Genomic DNA, 23,585 nt, shown 5'->3' with positions numbered 1-23,585 from the left:
TCATCGGCCCCGCCTCCCACGTCATCGGCCCCGCCTCCTACGTCACTAACCCCGCCCAAAAACGTCACTAACCCCGCCCCCTGCGGCCGAAAAAGCCGCACAAAAAACCGCCCTGAAGCCCAAGAAACAGCCCAAAAAACCGCAACCCGCCGCGGGCAAAAATTTCCCGCGGCGGGTCGCGGAAAACCGCCCAATTGGGCGGTAAAACCGCCCACCTGGCAACACTGGTTTGTTCCCTCAGAGCAGGGTTGCCAAATAAAAAAAAAAAATTCCCACACAAACCGCCCAAAAACCGCACACACCCCACCCCCGCCATCATCAACCCCGCCCCTTCCATCATCAACCCCGCCACTTCTGTCACCCCCGCCCCCACCATCATCAGCTCCACCCCTTCCATCATCACCCCCGCCCCTGCCATCATCAGCCCCGTCCCACCATCATCGCCCTGCCCAATACGTCAGCAAACCCCGCCTCTGTCGTCATTAGCCCCACCCACCGCCGGCCGAAAAACCGCCCCAAAACCCGCACAGAAAAAACAAAACGAGCCCAAAAAAACGCAACCCGCCGTGGGCAAAAGTTTCCCGTGGCGGGTTGCGGAAAACCGCCCATCTGGCAACCGTGCCTCAGAGTTCCGCCTTCTGATGTCATTTCCTCTTTCCGTGAGAGCGGGACTCTGAGGGGACAAACTCAGGAAGGGAAGGCTAGAGCAGGGCAGGGCTTTCAGTAACATGGCCGCTTCGACGGAGGTAATCAGGGGAGAGAGGAAAATCGCTGGGTATGGGTGGCTGTAACACTAGGGGGCGCTGTGCTTATGACAACACAAAAGCCACCACACACAATATGCGGTATATCGCTTTTATTGGTGATACATATGTGAACACATACACCAAGATACTTACAGCACCCGCAATTCAGTCAGCATCTGGGAAGACCACCAGGGAAGCACTAGCTCTTCCTCAGAGATTGCAGGGACATACCCTTCACTGAACAAGGCGTCCCTACGTTCAGGCAAGCTTCTAAAGAAGGTCCCGTGCTCCCCCCTCTTTTATAGTGTGAAACAAAGGTGCCTTTCCCAGACTTGCACAAGCTGGCATCCCTTAAACAACCAGCCTGTTTCCCATAACAGAGAATAACTCCCCCAGACTTGCACAGGTTGAAGGTGCCTTTCCCAGAGGTGCTGGCATCCCTTAAACAACTAGCCTGTTTCCCATAACAGAGAATATCAACACATAATTACAGCCAAAACAGTCCACTCATTCCATCCCCAGCTGACCTTCAATCCCATGTATTACATTCCACCCCTTGCTATTCTCTGCTTATGAGGAGACAGAAGTATACATAGTATTATGGACCACCATAGGTCGTTTCCAAATTTTACAAGTCAAAATACAATTCCAAATCACTAGCAGGATGCTAACTAATAGTACTACAAGTAAAGGATGAGTGATCCATTTTAGGAAAGCATCTGCACTAGGAGAATGTCCCAATAATGGATCCCACCAATTATGATGTAATTTACTTCGAATATTTTCTGCCACTATACGAACAGTGTGATTGTCAAATTGAGCATCTACTTGCATGACTCTTAAGGTGTGATTCACACCTTGAATATACTCATTAATAAGAGAGGATATATGCAACGTGTGGGTCAACTTACTATAATTTACAGCTAAAATTGGCTCCTTAAACAAGGTATAATTGTACTGTATGAAAGCAGAATTAAATAAATCCAGATATAATACATACTTTTGTCCTTTCCACCAAAATACTGATATGCTAGTAAAACAGGAACTGACTCCTGACAGATCGGTCAGGAAGGTATTATTTGACAAAGTTGTGAAATTAGCAGTGGAAATACATAATGTCCGCGGACTAATTTCTACAAAGAACTCATAGTTGGCAGGGAAAACAGTAAATGTGCATTCCCCAAAACGTGGGGATAAGCAAGGTTCAAATTGTGGTGGCTGGAAAGGACAAATCATGCGATTTCCCTGCTCATTACACATATCCAATTTATATGTCTCATTATATACAGTTATATACTCCCCATTCATATGCGGGGCCCAAAAGGTTACGATACCAGAAACATTCACTAATACTGGAGATATATAATACTTACATACTATATGAGTATGGAAAATCTTATATGAAGATAAAACCCCTGTACAGAATCGATCAGTACAGACTGTACTCTCTGAATATGGGAACAACCACTCATCAACCGGAATATATCCAGCGAAAAGGGTCTGCAACTGGGTATGCATCCCCAATTGTAGAGCCATCTGGACTCTGTCCCGCTGATGCAAAGCGTACAACGTCTGTAATGAACACCAAGTATAATTCAATGCTTTTGTCAAAGTAGTGTCAGTATAATTTTCAAACTTAAAAGTTTGGGCTAATAAATGATTAATGTCTGCTATCGCAGGCACCATTAATTGTCCTGTTCCTGGAATGGCAGGTAACCAATTGGCTAAAATATTCAGTTCAGTATGCAAGTCCTTACCCAGATAGTGTAGTTTACTAAACAGAGTATCTGTATCTACAGTATTCAGAATTCCCAGTCCAGTTCCCGCACCCTCCAAAATAGTATCATACCATGCTCGCCGTACCCTAGTACAGCGAGGCAAGTGTGGAAATATAACATTGTAAGTTAATACAGTCTTTCTATACTGCATAGACATGTTTTTGCATGTAGTGGGAATGCGTGACAGTGGAGCAGGATTAGTCATATTACTAACAGCAAGCAACACATGCAAGAAGTCCATCCAGGGTGTAAAATGGTTTGCAATTGGTGTAGCATTAGTGAAAATCCATTCAGCAGTTCGATTCAAAGTAATATTTACTATAGAGCTGTTACAAGTTTGGAGGAACTGCATTTTGCGTGTCCGATTCCATAGTCTCCATATCTGGTCCCGGAATCCCATAGGCTGGATGCACATAACCCAGGACGTAGCATTATGGATAGTCACATTCACAAAACTGGATGAAACAACTACAAAGCGCTGTTCAGTTTTATGAAACACAGCTTGGGAAGCAGTTACGTTCAATACCGGACATGCAGTATGACATGTATAATTATCTTGCTGTAAGGTCGAGTTATTTTTGTTGCTCCACCAATACTGGACACGCGAGGTCACTCCCAGCACCCGCTCGCCGGGAGTACGGGCATCGAGTTCCCAACCCAAACAGAGAAACAGTATGCCCTGAAACAAAAAGAAATAGAGAAACACATATAAATCCTATTCCCTTAAATAACAATGATCAACAGGAACATTCGTCCAACTCTGTTGTCCTGGCTGAACTACTGTAACAGTATTGTCCTCCCCTCGGGCTATAATTTCAGCAGGTTGAGGAGGACCTGGGTGTGCAGGGTCCTGATGCCATACTCGACCACCCACACCCCTCCCAGTAGACCCAAACCCCTGTGTACCTCGCTCAGTGACTCCCACAAAATCAGAAATTTGAGTAAAAGAGGAGGAATTGACAGGAATTATCAACAATTGTGCTATCCTATCCCCAGCCTGCACCATTACATCCTCCTCAGTGTGATTCATCAGAAGGACTATGACCTCCCCCTGATAATCTCTGTCAATGACACCTCCCACAGGAAGTAAGCCACGAAGAGCCCAACTGGAACGGGCCACAATCTGAGCATAATGGCCAGCTGGGAGAGATAAAGCAAACCCGGCTGGAAATTTTGTCACCACTCGGGACGCACAAAGAGTGTCAAAGAGGGCTACAAGATGAAAACCAGCAGTGTCAATCGTATGACGGAGCGGTATAACAGCTTTCGGATGTAAGAGCTTAACTCCCAGGGTGACATGTGTTCTGGGCAAGACTTGAAGATGGGGAGTCAACATACGCATCAATGGTGTTTCACTCTCCCCTATTGGACGATTATTGAGGATAGTAACTGCTGGGTACAAATATTTGCGCCATTGTGCAAGAGAGTGAGTAGGAGTTAATTTCCGGATCTGTGTTTTCAACAGACCATTCATACGTTCCACAAGACCAGCAGCTTGTGGATAATAGGGAATATGGAAAACCCATTCAATGTTAAATTGGGCGCAAAAGGCAGTAACAGGATGATTTTTGAAATGAGAGCCATTATCACTTTGAATTTGCAGTGGAACGCCATAATGTCTACATATGGATTCCAAAAGAACAATAGTCTGCTGAGCTGTAGCTCTACGACAAGGGTGGACTAGCAAAAATCCGGAATAAGTATCCACGGCAACACAGACATATTGACATCCCTGCGAAATTGGTAAAGGGCCAATATAATCTAGTTGCCAAATTTGGCCAGGTAACTTACCTCGAGCAAGTGTACCTTTGACTGGGTGTGGTATAGGGCGTTTAGTCAAATGTTGACAAACAGGACAGTGAGCAATAACATTTTTAATGGTAGAAAGAGACAATGCTAACCCACGCTGCCACGCCCAGTGATAGGTGGCTTGCTCTCCGAGATGTCCACATTTTTGATGTGCCCAGCTTGCAATACCAGTCTCTTCTTCACCCCGATGAATAGTAGAATCATCTGTTCCAGTGATGACATTTGTGTGAATAGTAACTAAGGAATCTGCTGTCTGATTAAAAATATGATCAGAGGTTATAGGGGAAACATGTGCATCAACATGATAGACATAGGCAGAAGTAGATTGCAGAAATTCACTAATTTCTTGCCATAACTGTGATCCCCAAACCAGTTTAGTATGAATATACCAATCATTCTGTTTCCATGTAGGTAACCAGGTTTTTAATCCATTTGCCACAGCCCATGAATCAGTATATATGTATGCCTCTGGCGCATTTTGTTTAAGTACCAGATAGACTGCATATAATTCAGCATATTGACTACTCCCATCAGGGCCCATGCTCTGCAATACCTGTTGTGTATGAGGATTGTAGGCCACACTTTTCCATGCCCGCTTACCATCAGTATACTTGGCTGTACCATCAGTAAACCAGGCATACTGACGTTGGTCAATAGTTAATTGGTCGTAAGGTACTCCCCATTTATCAACACGATGGGTGGCACTACGACTACCACCCCCAGACACTAATACTTCCTCCCCCTCACCTACGGGAATCTGAGCAATTTGTTCATGTAATTGCGAGACCCCATTGGGACCACTTTTAGTCTGCCTATTTTGGCTGTACCACTTCCACTTTATAATAGATGCCTCCTGTGCATGGCCAATTTTATGGGTATGTGGTTCACTATTAATCCAAGTTAAAATTGGAATTTCTGGTCTCAAAATTACTTCATGCCCCAAAGTTAGTTGTTCACTTTCCACAAGAGCCCAATAACAAGCCAACAATTGTTTCTCAAAGGGTATATATCGTTGAGCTGCATCGGGTAATCTACGTGTTCAAAATCCTAACGGACAACGTTTCCCATCTTGTTTCTGCCACATGCTCCAATTGGCATACTCTGCATGCACTGATACTTGTAATTCAATTGGATCATTGGCACTTATTGGCCACAGACTGACACTTTGTTGTACTACTAACTTGGCTTGGTCAAAAGCCTGTTGCTCTGTAGCACCCCACTGAAATACACATTTCTTTCGTGTTACTCTGTATAATGGCTGTAACACCTGCCCCAAGTGTGGGATATGTTTACGCCAAAATCCAAACAACTCAATAAATTTCTGTGTTTGCTGTTTGGTAACCAGTACCGGAAATTCTGCTATTTTGTTTAGTGCTTTCTCAGTAATTTCCTGGTGTCCCTTATTCCAATTAATTCCCAGAAACGTCACTGTCTGGGCGGGTCCCTGGATTTTTGCTGGGTTAATTTCCCAACCCTTATTCTTCATGTGTTGTACTAGTTGTTCTAGCCCAGAGGCCACTAACTCCTCTGTATCCCCTTGGATTAGTATGTCATCAATATAGTGGGTTAACTCTAGACCTGGTGGCAACGATAGTGCATCTAGATGTTGCGCTACCACCCTATGACAAATTGTAGGACTATGCAACCATCCCTGTGGCACCCGTGTAAAAGTGTACTGCCTTCCCTGCCACGTAAATGCAAATTGCTCCCAAAATTCCTCTTTTAATGCTATTGTAAAGAAGGCATTTGCTAAATCTATCACTGCATACCATTTTCCTTTTCTATTTTGTATGTTCTCAATTAAAGTCACAATGTCGGGGACTGCAGCATGCAACGGGGGTGTAACCTTATTCAATTGACGGTAATCTACTGTCATCCGCCAGGATCCATCAGATTTCTTCACTGGCCATACTGGATTATTCCATTTGGTAGTAACTGGGACAATAACCCCTACCTCTTGTAATTCCTGTATTGTTCGCGTAATTTCTGCAATACCACCAGGAATCCGATATTGCTTTTGTGCAACTAATTGAGTGGCGGCTGGTATGGTGAGAGGCTCATCAACAATTTTTCCCACTAATACTGCGTGAATATTATAAGTGGAAATATACTTCAAACGCTGGGGAACTGCGGGAGACGTTCCAAATTGCCAACTTCCCCCTTCAATAGTAAGTTTTAAACCTCTCAGAATATCCATACCAATTATATATTCTGGCACTGGCGTAATCATTACAGCATACGTTTGGAGCTGTAAATCCCCAATTTGCATAGCCAATTGTGTTTCCACTGCAGGAATACTCTTCCCCCCGAGTCCTACAATATTACACTTTGGTCCTTTAAACTTAGAAGGGTTACCAGCTATAATCGTTGCTTCTGCTCCGGTATCTATCAAAGCTCGTACTTGTTGAAAATTTCCCGGACTCCATTGTATTACAACATCAATATAGGGACGCGGATCAATTTTTACATTGCATCCCCGTACTAGTCAATCCTCTCTAAACGGATTGGTTTCTGCTTTAGATGGGGGCAGAGTAGTAGTAGATGGAAGTGTCATTCTCTGCAGGAGAGTACGGACCTCATGATACAAATCTGAATAGTCCGGACCCTCCACAGGTGGGGCTGAAGGAAGTTTTTCTTTTCCCACTGTCCGGGTTTTCCGAACCGGTTTCATCCCTCTCTTATCCAATCCTAATTTTTTATATTGCTGCCATAACTCTCCAGTGGGAATTCCATCTATTTTCTCCCGAGCCACCCCCGCTTGTAGTAGAGCGGCAAACATATCCTTACGAGATACTCGCTCTACCTCTGAACCTTGCCCCTTCGGCCCTTCCCCAATTCTCTGCCCCTCATTATTTTTCCTATCTGTTAGCTTCAGACTCCAATCCCCCAAATCTCCTAATTGCTCGATTTTATCCATAATGCCCTCCAACGGGTTATCTGTTTCATTCATCAACAGAGTCAAAATAACTTGTTTATACATTGGAGGAGACCCTTTAATTACTTTGTTTCTAATTGCTGCTGACATAGGCACTTGGGTAAGTGTATCCATCTGTCCTGTGACAATACACACTTTCATTGCCTCTTCCTTTAATCGCTGGATACAATCTTTCAAAGTATACCAAGGCTTGTCATCCCCAGGCCAATCTGATTCTAAAGGGTACTTTCTACGACACCCTGTTCCCACTAACTCAATCAGAGTAGTAGCCTCTGACCCATTCCCATCAGGCATTGCTAAACTATGTTCCCGAAATGCACTTTGAATTATAGCATCTCGAGATAAAGGTATAAATTTCAAACAGTCCTCCGTATCCCCATTGCCCCAGTATCATGCAGCCTTACACACCAAGCAATAAGGGATTCATTTGGACGCTGCTGGAATTGCTGCATATTGAGAATTTCTTGTTGCGTATAGTCTTCTGCTAAATCCATGCGCACTGGTGCTGCCCCACCCAACTGTGCTCGTCGCCGAATTATCGGCTTCATTTCCGGAGTAGCACTTTCCTCACCCCCTGACTCACTCTAGGGTGTGGAAGACCAGATATCCCCATCCCACGTCTCAGGATCCCATCCGTTAGGATTCTGTGTGGCAGTAGCCATCACCTTTGCAACCTTTACCTTACTCACACGCCCTCTCCTTTTCCGATACTTATACTGCGCTACTCGCACTGCCGCCCGCTCAGCAATTTGCTGGTACCCCGTACACTTATCCATCATCAATTTGCCCTGACACTGTGACATTACCAAGTCGCTTTTCAATGTCAGAATCTCTGCCTGTGATTCCAACAGCTTCTGTTGTAATAACAGATTCTGCTGGTGCATCAGGCGATATGCCGACAACAAAATCCACAGTCTCCGACCCACCGTTCTTAACTCTTTCCCTTTAACCACAGGGGCATTTTGTAAACATTTCAACACATCCTCACACATTCCCTCTCCTAAACATACCTCCCAATTCTCACTCAACCCCGTATCTGTCGCCCATTCTGTTGCCAATGCCTGATATGGGTATTTATCCCATCCAGGAATTGCAAACAGCTGCGGAAGCTGTGCCTGCACAGCCTCCTGATGAGATTTGCTCTTCTTCCCTTTCTTCAACATATTCACAAAACAATAAAACAATAAAACAAGTATATATTCACAAATGTAATCACTGTAACAACAATGCGATATCCTGCCGACTACGCCAAATTGTAACACTAGGGGGCACTGTGCTTATGACAACACAAAAGCCACCAGACACAATATGCGGTATATCGCTTTTATTGGTGATACATATGTGAACACATACACCAAGATACTTACAGCACCCGCAATTCAGTCAGCATCTGGGAAGACCACCAGGGAAGCACTAGCTCTTCCTCAGAGATTGCAGGGACATACCCTTCACTGAACAAGGCGTCCCTACGTTCAGGCAAGCTTCTAAAGAAGGTCCCGTGCTCCCCCCTCTTTTATAGTGTGAAACAAAGGTGCCTTTCCCAGACTTGCACAAGCTGGCATCCCTTAAACAACCAGCCTGTTTCCCATAACAGAGAATAACTCCCCCAGACTTGCACAGGTTGAAGGTGCCTTTCCCAGAGGTGCTGGCATCCCTTAAACAACTAGCCTGTTTCCCATAACAGAGAATATCAACACATAATTACAGCCAAAACATTCCACTCATTCCATCCCCAGCTGACCTTCAATCCCATGTATTACAGTGGCGGGGGGGGGGGGGGGCAGGGGAGAGGAGGGTTGCTGGACATGGGTGGATGGAGGGGAGGGAAGAGAATCGCTGGGTATGGGTGGCTGGAGGGGGGCAGGGGAGAGGAGGGTTGCTGGACATGGGTGGATGGAGGGGAGGGCTGCTGGACATGGGTGGAAGGAGGGGAGGGAAGAGAATCACTGGGTATGGGTGGCTGGAGGGGGGCAGGGGAGAGAAGAGAATCGCTGGGTATGGGTGGCTGGAGGGGGGGCAGGCGAGAAAAAAGAATTGCTGGGTATGGGTGGGTGGAGGGGGGAGGGCAGGGGGGCGAGGAGGGTTGCTGGACATGAGTGGATGGAGAGGTAAGGGAGAGAGAAGAAATGCTGGACATGGATGGAGGGGAGGGAAGAGTGAGGAGGAAGGAGATGAGGGAAAAGGATGAGAGGAGAAAAACTGTACATGGATGAAGAAAATAGACAGAAGCTGGATCCACTGGACAGTCAAGTCTGTGGAGGACCCAGCTTTTACTTACGGATGTAGGGCAAGAAATGAAGAAGAAAGGCGGAAAGTAAAGAAATAAATAAATGGAAAGGAAGCCCTGGAAACGGAGTTAAGAGGACAAATAACAGCAGGATCAGATACTGAGCCAGCATGATCAGAAAAACAAAGTCACCAGACAACAAAAGTAGAAGAAAAATCATTTTATTTTCAGCATAGTGTTTGGAATATGTCCACTTTGAGAATTAGGTGCTCAACATTAAAAGTTTATATTTATTTACTTATTTATGGCATTTTATCCCACATTAAACATTAATTAGATTGGAACCTGGGATCATTTAATTTTTTTTTCCTGGAGTAATGCATTGCCCCCCCCCCCCAGGCTCTCTCCCTGGCTATAGCCAGCTCTGCAATTGGGGGGGGGGGGGGGGGCGCAGAGGTGGACGAGGGGCGCAGAGGTGGACCGGGGAGAGAGTCTGTTGTTAAACATTTACCAGCACACCACTGCCCTTAGCTGAGTGTTAAACCTCCTTGTGTGGGACAGACCTTTTTGGAAACATCCCTCTTCAGCTTGGAGACTTCCGAAGGGCTAAAATGCGGCTTCTAGGAATTAAGAGAGAGGGAACGAAGGATATGTCGTGCCTCGAGTAAAGAATAGAATACCTCTGTAGTACAGAAGAGTGGGAGAAGTTGAATTCAAAGTTCCAGATAACTGTACTAGCCTGACAGTTTTTCATGTGTTCGCAAAGCAATCCTTTAAGTGGTTAGAGAAAAAAAAAATAGAACAAAGAAATAATTTATTGTAAAATAAAATTACACGGTATGGAATACAAAGTTACTTATCTCTAATTGGTGTTTTCACAAACAGCAGGGCTGACTCAGGCTCACAAGCAGTGGAGCTCACAGTTGCACCTGTTAGACAAGTGGCCACTCCCATTTCCAAGTTTTTTTTCACTCCATTACCATTGAGGTCCCACCTTAGCCACACCCACTTCCCACCCTAGTCATGCCCCTCCCATCATACTCCACCCAAATCCCACCCTGCTGTTTTTGCTTTTTTGACTCATAACCTGTGTGAATTTTGATAAGATGTTAAAAAGCAGTATGTAATTTATATTTATTTATTGTGATTTATTAACCATCTTTATGAAGAGATTCCCCCAAGGCAGTGTACAGCAGGTACAGTTTAACATAAAACAATTTTATTTACAGCACAATAGTAAAATAACTAAGAATAAACATAAATACAATAGATGAGGTAAACTTGAAAACTAAATTGAAACCTAATAATAGAACTACTGTGAAACAATATAAAAAAAATACACACATTTAATAGCATTAGAATTCAAATACCAGAAATATCTACTATAATAAAACTCACCCTCAACGTTCTGAGGACACTGACATCAGTGAAGCCAAGTCCTGACTTTCTTCAAAAAGGTTCAAAGGTTCATGGTGGTGAAGCCAGCAAAATCGCTCCGGGCCCCGCCCTCGAGGGCGGAGCAATGGCAGAACAACAAAGGGGTTGGCAGGCAGGGAGGGGGGGTGGGAAATCGCTCCGGGCCCCGCCCTCGCGTCAAACGTCATGATGTTGGGGCGGAGCAATGGCAGAACAACGAAGGGGTTGGCCATGGAGGGAGGGGGGTGTTGGCGATGAAAACCTTGCTAGCGCCCGTTTCATTTGCTCTGAAACGGGCCTCTTTTACTAGTAATACAATGTTAGCATAATTGTAATGATACACCTAATAAGCATGCATTAGAACTAACAGATATGATGCTAAGATTTTCTACAATACGGTTTACCATATAGCTGAGGGACCAAGCGCAGATATATGACAGGAACAAGAGTCAGTTGGGATAATTTGATGGTTAGATAAAATCAAGGCAAGTTCTTTGTATAGTTAAGCAAGAGATAAGGAACTGATCTAAGTTACAGTATGTATAGTAAGCTAGTCCAGGTACAGAATGGCTGTATAGTCAGTCACCCTATAATAAAGGCTTGGGAGAAGAGCCAGGCTTTCACCTGCTTCCTGAAGTAGAGGTAGTCTCGAGTTATATGCAGCCCCTCTGGGAGTAAATTCCAGAGTGTGGGGGATATTCCTGAGAAGGCTCGCTGGCAGATATCACATCAGTTTCTTTTGATGAGGGTACAGGTAGTGATGAACCATGAGAGGACCTTACAGGTCTTAAAAGTATGTAAAGGGTTAACTTATTCTATAAGTACTCTGGCCTATTTTGTCTGAGGGTCTTGAAAATTAAGCATAGAATTTTAAATTTAGCCTTGTAAGGTACTGGTAGCCAGTGTAGCTTTTGCAGGAAGAGCGTGATGTGGTCACACCACTTGCAGCCTTCTATCAGTCATACTGCAGCATTCTGAATTAGTTGGAGCTGATAACAAATCTTTTTGGTTTGGGTTTGGCCAGTGTACAGGGCATTACAGTAGTCTAGTTGTGATGTTATCATGGCATGTACCACTGTGGTCAGACTCATCTTTTCAATATATGGAGAGAGATTTCATAGCTGCCGTAGGTGATAGAGAAAAATTTTGAAGGTTGTTTGAATTTGTGGGATCAGAGTGAGTGAAGACTCTAGCAGTATCCCAAGATTCCTGACCTGTGATTTTAGGGGGAGTTCATACTTCCTAAAAGGTATTTTGAAGATGGGTATTTGTCCACTTGTGTTTGGTACCCAAAGACATCTGTCATTACAAGTCAGTGCTGACAGATTAATCAAGTTACCTTGCCTCCACATCTGAGACTATCATTTTGTTTCTTTGAACTTGAATACAGACAGATTGATGTAATGTATATGCTCCTTGCAATTAAGTCATTCTACTTGTTTTCTTTCCAGGTTTTTATTATGCTTGCTAGAACCATTGAATAAGGGTGTCACACCTCCTAAATTCCATATTTTATTTTAGTGTCTAGCTCATACCTTTCTTGTGGTAGGTCAAGACAAGTTACATTCAGGTACAGTAGGTATTTCCCTGTTCCCAGAGTGCTTGCAATCTTTCACTTATGGTTCAAAGTAAATTCTGCTTAGCTGTTTCTTGTATATAACCACTGATGTTTTCTGACAAAAAGCTCAGCAGTTGTGTGTAGTTTTTATATTTCATCATCCAAAAGACTTATAATCAGCGTTAAGGCAAAACTTAACAAGGGTCCGATAAAACCAGCTTGTTTTAAGAAGTCCTCGCAACTATTTATTACACACCTTTGTCTTTTCAGGATGCTGATCTGATGTTGTGATAATGGTATGTTACCTCTCACAGTGTTTAGGGTTATCCGCCTTCACTGCTATGGCAAGGCCTGGACTAAAAGTTGTAAAAGCACCAGGTTCCTCTGCAGGCAGCTAGAGATGTTGGTACTTGAGGTACTGCAATTTGTATGTGTGGGAAAAGTGGTGGTTAGTCCACTTCTGTTTATAGACAGTGATTTTTCTCAGTACATGCTTTGGAAATCAGTACTGGCTCAGTAGTCATTAATCACGAGGCTCTTCAAGGCTTCAGTATCAATGCTTCTCCTGCAGGCAGTGCATGGGTTTTGAGTACCAGCTGCATGGTTTTGTGCATCAATCCTGATGTTGAGTGTGAATGAGCTGAGTCTGAACACTATATATATATATATATATATATATATATATATATATATATATATATATATATATATATATATATATATATATATATATATGCTGTTTTTCAAGAGTCCAGCTTTCTTTCAATTGGACATATGTTAGATCATAACCTATTGAAATCTTTGGAACAATAATCACAACTGACCCCTGAAGCAGGCATTTGCCAAAACATGGCCCATGTCAGGTCTTACTTAGAATAAAGGATGTTCTTCATACCCATCCTTGAGGCACATGTGGTTTGTTGTTTTGCTACAAGGCCCCAAGCACTGCAAGCAGCAAAATAAAAACTTGATTTTGAAAATGTTTCTGGCCTGTATCAGGTGAATGCAAAACAAAACAAAAGCAAATAAAATGTAAACGTGGCTGATAACCTGCCTAAGACAGTACAAGGAACCTGGAACCACATGCCAGTGACAGGAAATGAACATTCTAAAAAGTGAGAAAAAAACCCCAACTAGTCTTGAGACAAAGACGAAGACTGAGGAGCTCTGCATCACAGTGGCAGGCAGATAGGCATGCATAGTGAGCTTTTTCAAAAGCTTGATTCATATGAAGCTGCACGGGCTGTTCCCATGCTTGTGATCCATGAATGATACCACATCATGTAGTGAGGACTTGCTTGTGCTCAGAGAACCCCCTTTAATTTTAATTGAGATGTAATATATAGATGAGTATCCAACCTACATATCTTCAGATATGGCTTAAGAATAGTATACTAATCCTTGATGATGTCTTTTTTTTTTTAATTGTACTCCCTTGTGAAAGTCAAATCTAATGGCAGATAATCAATTCTAAATAAATAACCAAATATCTCTATATATCCAGTCCTGTTTGTGAAAACAAAAATCTGGTGGACTTTCTATGGGTTTAGTCTTCGTCAGGTAGAAGGTAGCAGCTCTCTTGCAAAAAGAAGTGCAAAATCTCATTAACTTCTGGTCACCTCTAGACTCAGAAAGCATATTGGGAAAGGACAAGTACTTGTACAATTGTATATAAACCACCTCCACTTAAGCTTGAAAGAGGCGGTATAGCAAATTGATAAACATCATGGTTAGTCTTGATTCTGAAAATTAAGCATTATATCTAGTACAGTTCTACATGCTGAAGAAAACTCATGCTAATTTCTGTGAGAAAAGATGGTAGGCTACAAAGTGCTGACGATTGCAAAAGAGCAAAAAGACGTGGCTGAGACCAGTCTACGGCTCCTGAATGTGTGCAGCCACTATCAAGCCCCCAGCTTGTTATTCTCCTGCTCTACAAAAACAATGAGAGGCATTTTCGATAGGATGTCCAGATGTTTTGTACAAAATGTCCAAAATACGAATAGGAAAGGTCATTTTCAAAAAAGAAAAGCATCTATCATTTTTCAAAAATACTGTTTTGAACAAGGTATTGTGATTTCGGCATTTTGGTTTTTGGTCCATTTTTGAAATAAAAACCTGAATAGGTGCAAAACGTAGAGATTCATGCCAATGGAATGTAGGAGGAGCCAGCATTTTTAGTAGACTGGTCCTCCAGACATCCCAGGAGAGCAATGGGCCACCCTAGAGGGCACTTCGGTCCATTTCATAAAAATGTCCCAGGTACACATCTCACCTTTGCCCCATCTTGTCCCCTGAGCTCTCCAAAACCCACTGTACACCACTACAATATCCCTTATGGGTGAAGGGAGCACATATATGTGGATACAGTAGGGTTTTTGTGACCTTGGGAGGAGTCAGTTTCACCCCAAGTTTGATAGGTAAAGGGAGATAGGAACCTGGGTCCCCCACTGTGCACTGCACCTACCACTACACTACTCCAGGGACCTGCATGCTGCTCTAATTGACATCTGTAGCTGTCATAGAGGCTGGTAAGTCATATATTTATTCACATTTGTGGGGTGGGGGTCAGTGACCAGTGTGTGTGGGGGGGTATTCAGCGATCACCCCTGATTCCCTCTAGTGGTCAACTGGTCATTTTAGGGCACCTGTTTGTGCCTTATTCATTTTGAAAACTGGTCTAGACCAAGTCATCTTGGTTTTAGGCCTGGATGTTTTTTGTTTTGTTTTATTACGGCTGTAAAATGTCCAAGTGTTAGGCATGCCCTAATCCCAACTTCAAAACACCCCCAACACGCTCACTTGTAATTTGAATACACTTCTAACAGACTTAATAGAAAAACATCTAAAAATAAGATTTTGAAAATACTGATTTGGACATGTTTATGAGAAAACATCCAAATGCTGCTTTATACCACTTTTTAGACATTTTTCTCTTTCAAAAATGAGCCCCAATGGAACTTCATCATCATCATCATCATTATCATTATGAAGCAAATTTGGATCCAAGTTTAACACCTCTCCTTATGCCTATGAAGCAATTTAGCCAAGAATAATTGGAAAAATATTACTTTTTGGTTGCACTTTGCTTTTAAGACCAGAAGATAATACCAGTTAAATTTCTGAATATATGGTACAATCAGTTGTTTTAATAAGTTGTAGGTTTTCTAATCAATACCTTATTTAGGTGACTCTCATTTTTCAGTTTTGTAAGTATTATTGCATATTTTGGCACTGTTTTTCATTATTGATTCCCTGCAGAGATCTCACTAACACTGGTCAGACAGTTGAATAAAGTAGAATTCAAACACTGTATTGAAGTGACTGCCACCAAAAATCCAACCTTCCAATTCAGGTACTTCAGCCAGACACAAAACAGCAACTTTCCTACATTTGCAAAGATAAGGTTTCCAAGCTAATCTTTTTCTAAAAGCCAGAAAAATTTGTGAAACCAAAAGATTGAAAATTGGGGTGAAGCTACACGTACTGGTTATATGATATAAGGGTAAAAAAAAAAAAAAAATAGGAAAGTGGTCAGTCCAGGGACAGAGACAATGATTTAGAGATGGGAGTAACTAGCGAGGTAATTAAATTTGCTGATGACACAAAGTTATTCAAAGTCGTTAACTCACGACAGGATTGTGAAAAATTACAGAAGGACCTTACGAGATTGGGAGGCTAAATGGCAGATGACGTTTAATGTGAGCAAGTGCAAGGTGATGCATGTGGGAAAAAAGAACCTGAATTATAGCTACGTCATGCAAGGTTCCACGTTAGGAGTTACGGACCAAGAAAGGGATCTGGATGTCGTCGTCGATAATACACTGAAACCTTCTGCTCAGTGTGCTGCTGCGGCTAGGAAAGCGAATAGAATGTTGGGTATCATTAGGAAAGGTATGGAAAACAGGTGTGAGGATGTTATAATGCCATTGTATCGCTCCATGGTGCGACCGCACCTTGAGTACTGTGTTCAATTCTGGTCGCCGCATCTCAAGAAAGATATAGTAGAATTGGAAAAGGAGCAGCGAAGGGCAGCTAAAATGATAGCAGGGATGGGATGACTTCCCTATGGAGAAAGACTAAGGAGGCTAGGGCTTTTCAGCTTGGAGAAGAGACGGCTGAGGGGAGACATGATAGAGGTATACAAAATATTGAGTGGAGTGGAACAGGTGGATGTGAAGCGTCTGTTCACGCTTTCCAAAAATACTAGGACTAGGGGGCATGCGGTGAAACTACAGTGTAGTAAATTTAAAACAAATAGGAGAAAAATTTTCTTCACCCAACGCATAATTAAATTCTGGAATTCATTGCCGAAGAACGTGGTGAAGGCGGTTAGCTTAGCAGAGTTTAAAAAGGGGCTAGATGGTTTACTAAAGGACAAGTCCATAAACCGTTATTAAATGGACTTGGGAAAAATCCACAATTCCAGGAATAACATGTATAGAATGTTTGTACGTTTGGGAAGCTCGCCAGCTGCCTTTGGCCTGGATTGGCCGCTGTCATGGACAGGATGCTGGGCTCGATGGACCTTTGGTCTTTTCCCAGTGAGGCATTACTTATGTACTTAAATTACTAAGAGAGAGAGAGAGAGCAAATATCAAGTCGAGTGTACGTCTATTACTACTATTACTTATCATTTCTATAGTGTTACTAGACGTACGCAGCAGCATTGTACTCTTGAACATGAAGAAACAGTCCTTGCTCAACAGAGGTTACAATCTAATCAGAACAAATAAGGGGATAAGGGAATTACTAAGGTGGGAATGATAAAACAGACATGGGTACTGAACAAGTGAATAGGAGCTACCGTGTTTCCCCGAAAATAAGACACTGTCTTATATTAATTTTTGCCCCCCAAAATGCGCTAGGTCTTATTTTCAGGGGCTGTCTTATTTTTCGGGGAAACATCGGGGTTGGATCGGGGTTGGCCCGCCCGCCCTCCGTTGCTCCCGGAACTAACCTTAAACGCCTCCTTTCACCTTCGCAGCAAGCAGCAGCAGGGCAGGCCACTCCTTCCTTCCGTGTCCCGCCCTCGCCTGACGTAACGTCCGCAAGGGAGGGGCACGGAAGGAGAGGTCTGCCCTGCTGCTGCTTGCTGCGAAGGTGAAAGGAGGCGTTTAAGGTTAGTTCTGGGAGCGACGGAGGGTGGGTGGAGGGGGGGGGGGCCCGGCCCGGAGGCGGCCTTGTCCGGCTCTCGGCGGCCCTGCTTTCAAACAAAAATTTGCTAGGTCTTACTTTCGGGGGAGGCCTTATATCTACCAATTCAGGAAAACCTCTACTAGGTCTTATTTTCAGGGGATGTCTTACTTTCGGGGAAACAGGGTAGGAGTTAAAGCAGCATCAAAAAGGTGTACTTTTAGCCTAGATTTGAAAACAACCAGACATGGAGCTTGATGTACTGGCTCAGGAAGTCTAGTCCAGGCATATGGTGAAGCAAGATGAAAAGAATGGAGTCTGGAGTTAGCAATGGAGAAGAAGGGTACAGACAAGAGAGATTTACCTAATGAACAGAGTTCCCGGGGAGGAGGGTAGGGAGAGATAAGAGTGGAGAGGTACTGAGGAGCTACAGAGTGAATATACTTGTAAGTCAATAAGAGGAGATTGAACTATGCGGAAACGGATAGGGAGTCAATGAAGTGGCTTGAGGAGATGGCTAATATGAGCATAGCAACACTGGCAGAATATAAGTTATGCAGCAGAATTTTGAACAGATTGAAGGGGAGAAAGATGGCTTAGTGGGAGACCTATAAGAAGCAAGTTGCAATAGGCTAAGCGAGAAGTGATGAGTGTGGATAAGGGTTTTGGTAGTGTGCTGAGAAAGGAAAGGACAAATTTTGGGTATATGGAGAAAGAAACAACAGGTTTTAGCACTATGTCTGACGTGGTGTGGGAGTTCCCATCAAAGTATTTCTGCTACACTTTGATCAAAGAATCAGTCTCATGAAAGTCCCTTTGATTCAGCATGTCTGCAAGAACATTTTTCTTGCAACCCTTAAAGACATCCCAATATAGATGACTCAAAGCTGTAACTTGACAGTTTCCTGAAAAAGAATGAAACCTGACCTATCCTTCTTGTTCAGATAGTAGAAGTGGTTGGGAGGTGAGGATAGTGCTGGGCAGACTTATACGGTCTGTGCCAGAGCCGGTGGTTGGGAGGCGGGGATAGTGCTGGGCAGACTTATACGGTCTGTACCCTGAAGAGCACAGGTACAAATCAAAGTAGGGTATACACAAAAAGCAGCAAATATGAGTTATCTTGTTGGGCAGACTGGATGGACCGTGCAGGTCTTTTTCTGCCGTCATCTACTATGTTACTATATTAGAAATACACAAGTAATTTTCTAACGCTCTTTGACTGATCACCTTTGGAGCTTGTAATTTCGGAAGGTTCATATGTAATTTCTCTTAATGAGATAAGGGACCCTAAATTTGAAACTCATCTGAATTAGCACATCAGGTCTAGCTGGATGCAGCCCTACAGATCCCCTGTACAGTACATAGTAACATACATAGTAGATGGCAGCAGATAAAGACCTGTATGGTCCACCCAGTCTGCCCATCAATATAAACTCATTACATATGGTATGAAGTGTTACATCATATGTATACCTGTTCTTGACTTATCCTTTCCATTTTTAGGCCATAAACCATAGAAGGGTGGTGGACTTTGGTCCTGGGGAACTGAGGAACTGAGTTTGATTCCCACTTCAGGCACAGGCAGCTCCTTGTGACTCTGGGCAAGTCACTTAACCCTCCATTGCCCCATGTAAGCCGCATTGAGCCTGCCATGAGTGGGAAAGCGCAGGGTACAAATGTTAAAAAAAAAAAAAAAGTCTTCCTGGCACTGGCCTTGTTCTAAAATTTCTGAAGTTGTCGTCAAAGTACCCAAAAAGCTCCATTCCGGCCCATCCAAATCTACTCAGTCTCCATCAGGGCACAGACCGCAGAAGTCAGCCTAGCACCGGTTTTCATACCATCCAGCGTATATTCGAAAGAGGTCGCTGGCCATCTTCCAACATAAATCGGGAGATGGCCGGCGATCTCCTGAACCCGGCCAAATCGGTATAATCGAAAGCCGATTTTGGCCGGCACCAACTGCTTTCCGTCGTGGAGCCGGCAAAACTTCAAGGCAGGGTACAAAAGGCGGGATGGAGCGGGGCTATGAGATAGCCGGCTTCGCCCGATAATGGAAAAAAGATGGCCGGCTCGAACGAGCATTTCGCCGGCTGCAATTGGTCCATTTATTTTTAGGACCAAGTGGCAAAAAAGTGCCCCAATTGACCAGATGACCACCGGAGGGCATCGGGGATGACCTCCCCTTACTCCCCCAGTGGTCACCAACCCCCTCCCACCCCCAAAAAAATTAAAAACAAATTTGTTGCCAGTCTCCATGCCAGCCTGAAATGTCATACCCAGCTCCCTGACAGCAGTATGCAGGTCCATGGAGCACTTTTAGTGGGTGCAGTGCACTTCAGGCAGGTGGACCCAGGCCCACCCCCCCCCCCTACCTGTTACACTTGTGGTGGTATATGTTGAGCCCTCCAAACCCCTCCCAAAATCCACTGTACCTACATGTAGGTGCCCTCCTTCACCCCTTAGGGCTATGGTAGTGGTGTAGAATTGTGGGGAGGTGGTTTTGGGGGGGATTTGGGGGGCTCAGCACACAAGGGAGGTATGCACCTGGGAGCAATTTCTGAAGACCACTGCAGTGCCCCCTAGGGTGTCCGGTTGGTGTCCTGGCATATCAGGGGGGCCAGTGCACTACAAATGCTGGCTCCTCCCATGACCAAAAGGCTTGCATTTCGCTGGGTTTGAGATGGCCAGGCCTGGTTTCCATTATGGCCAAAAACCGAACCCGGCCATCTCTAAACCTAGCGATCTCAACATTCGACCTTAATGTTGAGATTTAGCCGGCGCCATCCGTATTATCGAAGGAAAAGATGGCCGGCCATCTTTTTTGAAAATACAGTTGGCTCCGCCCATTTACAGAGCCGGCCCCGGAGATGGCCGGCGCCATTCGATTATGCCCCTCCATATCTTCCATAAGCTTCTTTGGATCCTAAACAGGATTCCTTTGTGTTTGTCCCATGCATTTTTGAATTCCGCTTCTGTTTTCATCTCTACCACCTCTAGTGGGAGGGCATTCCAGGTATCTACCACTCTCTCAGTGAAACAATACTTCCTGACATCCCTGAGTCTTCCCCCTTTCATTTTCAATTCATGCCCTCTTGATCCACCACCTTTCTGTCTCTGGAAGAGGTTTGTTTGTAAATTAATACCTTTCAAATCATATCAACCCTGTTTCTCCTTTCCTCCAGTGTATACATGTTTAGGTCGGCAAGTCTCTCCATGTACATCTGGCTGTACCATTTTTGTCACTTTTCTCTGAACTGCTTCAAATCTTTTACATCCTTAGCAAGATAAGGCCTCCGTTCCACACAATACTCCAAGTGGGGCCTCACCAACAACTTGTACAGGGCCATCAACACCTCCTTTCCTCTGCTGCTTTTTTTTTTAAAGTTACATTTGTACCCCGACCTTTCCCACTCATGGCAGGCTCAATGCGGCTTACAGGTACTTATTAGTACCTGGGGCAATGGAGGGTTAAGTGACTTGCCCAGAGTCACAAGGAGCTGTGCCTGAAGTGGGAATCGAACTCAGTTCCTCAGTTCCCCAGGACCAGAGTCCACCACCCTAACCACTAGGCCACTCCTCCACTCTATGCAGTCTAGCATTCTTCTGGCTGCGGCTACCACCTTGTTGCACTGTTTTGTCACCTTGAGATCTTCAGACACTTTTCCTGAGCCGAGCTTACCATTCTCTCCTCTCCTAGCCGGTACATCTCTTTTGTATTTCTGCACCCCAAGTGCATCTCTGTACTTCTTGGCATTAAAGTGGGAGTAATCCAAGCACACATTAAATCGATATTAATGACAGCACTGGATAAAGGAGTGTTATCTGTAAGAGAATATCAATATTTGTACAAACAGCACCCCAAAACACCACAGATATATTTTGTGTCAAAGATACAAAAGTCTTTACAGCATCCCCCGGGTAGACCCATAGTGTTTGGCAAAAATTCTTTAAACGAACCACTATCCCAATATTTAGATTTCCATCTTCAACCACGATTGATTCCGACATCAACTTTCATGTTGTTTCCACACGTTTGTTACAAATCCTGCAGGACCTTTATTTACAGAATACATCAGTACAGCTAGACTCTTGAAGTGATAGTGTTGTATACAAAGATTCCCCAAAACAAAGCATTGATATTAATAGATCAACATTTGAATCAATTAGATATATCAATGGAAAAGATACAGCTGCTTAATCAAATGTCTCAAATTGTTATATAAAACAATTATTTTCAGTTTGAGGGATCGTATTTTTTCAAACTCAAGGGATGGCGATGGGAGCAACGGTGGCTCCCACCGTTGCCCATCTATATATGGCCGATTTTGAGGATAAATTTTTGTATTCCTCTGTATATCATCCTTATATCTGTTTATGGAAGATTCATCGATGTCATAATTTTATGGACAGGAAATAATCAATTATTACAACAATTTCTTGAGTATTTAAATACATGTGATAGTCACATCAAATTTGTATCCACAATTGGGGGTTCCTGTATCCATTATTTAGGTGTTAAGATCACAATGGAGCAAAGTAGAATAAGCGCATCGGTGTTTAGAAAACCCATGGATTCCAATATGTTGCTACACAATCGTAGCTTCCATCCTAAAACAGTGAAAGATGGGATTCCGGTGGGCCAATTTTTAAAGGTCAAGAAATTATGTGATACTACAGAGAAATATTTTTCAAAGGGACCTTTATGGATATTTCAAACAGAGAGGCTATCCCATGAAAGTTATTAATAAAGCCTTTAAACGTCCAACTAATGCTCATCGTCAATGGTTATTACAGACTTCGATGACTATAAGGGAGAAAACGGATAGGTTAATGTGTATATTACCTTATTCTTATCAAACAAGCTCAATTAGAAACATTATTAAAAAGTATTGGATACTACTTTCTATGCATGGATTCCGCCAGACCCCTCGGTTTGCTTACACCAGAGGTCAAAATCTGAGAGAAATTTTTTCAAGATCGGGGGAGATGACTTCACATTCAATCCAAGAGATATCAGGTGGACACAGACCATGTAATCGTTGTGTGTACTGTAAAGGTTTGAGTGAGTAATTACCACAGTCACAAACCCAGTGAATGGACAACTACTTAAATTGAGGGATTATACAGATTGTAATTCTGCTCAATATATGGCATCGTTTGCCCATGAAATAAATGGTACACTGGAAACATAAGAAGAAAAATTAAACAAAGAATTGCACAGCAACTAAGCAATTTAAGACGCCACAAAAGAAAGGCTCCCTTAATAGAACATTGTGAACAATATAGTCATATGGAACAGGATTTGAAGTATGTAGTACTAGTGCAAGTAGTTTTACCACATTGGGGGGGGGGGGGGGGGGAGATGTTTCTGCTGTGATTAAAAAAGGAGCAACTGTTCATTTTTAGATGGAACACGGTGACTCCTAGTTGCCTGAACAAGTAGACTGAATGGTCAAGAATAATTTAAAGTTTTCTTTTCATGTTTTCATTTTTTTTTATGCTTTAGTTGAGTCCTCCTGAAGACGACTGTATGGCGAAACATGGACCATGTTGATGACGAAAGTTTATGGAATCACAATGTCACAATGAAGAAGTTTGACATGCTGGTTTAGGGGAGGTGTTAATTTAGTGTTACACCGGACCAAGACTGATTCTAAATAGCACACTATAGCACCGGAGGAAAATCACCATTGGAAGTTACATCGGAGAACAGCAAACCATCATATTGGAGCAAGTCTACCATTTAAAGCTAAGTAACAACAACTTTTGGATGTATTTGAAAGCTTAATAATGAATAATGAACAATGAACTATTGATTAATATAAGAGCATATATTGGTAGGCAGGGATGGACTATGGTGCTATGATGGTGGGATGGCGGTATTACATATAACATGACTTTGGTCAAGTGTAATGCACCTAATACTGAGTACTAATCACATTACTATTATAATAGTTTGTAATAGTTGAATCATATTATT

This window comes from Microcaecilia unicolor, chromosome 1 (genome assembly GCF_901765095.1).
Source record: "Microcaecilia unicolor chromosome 1, aMicUni1.1, whole genome shotgun sequence".
NCBI lineage: Eukaryota > Metazoa > Chordata > Amphibia > Gymnophiona > Siphonopidae > Microcaecilia > Microcaecilia unicolor.
The sequence above is the reverse complement of the archived record's forward strand: the minus strand, read 5'-3'. Positions refer to the sequence as shown.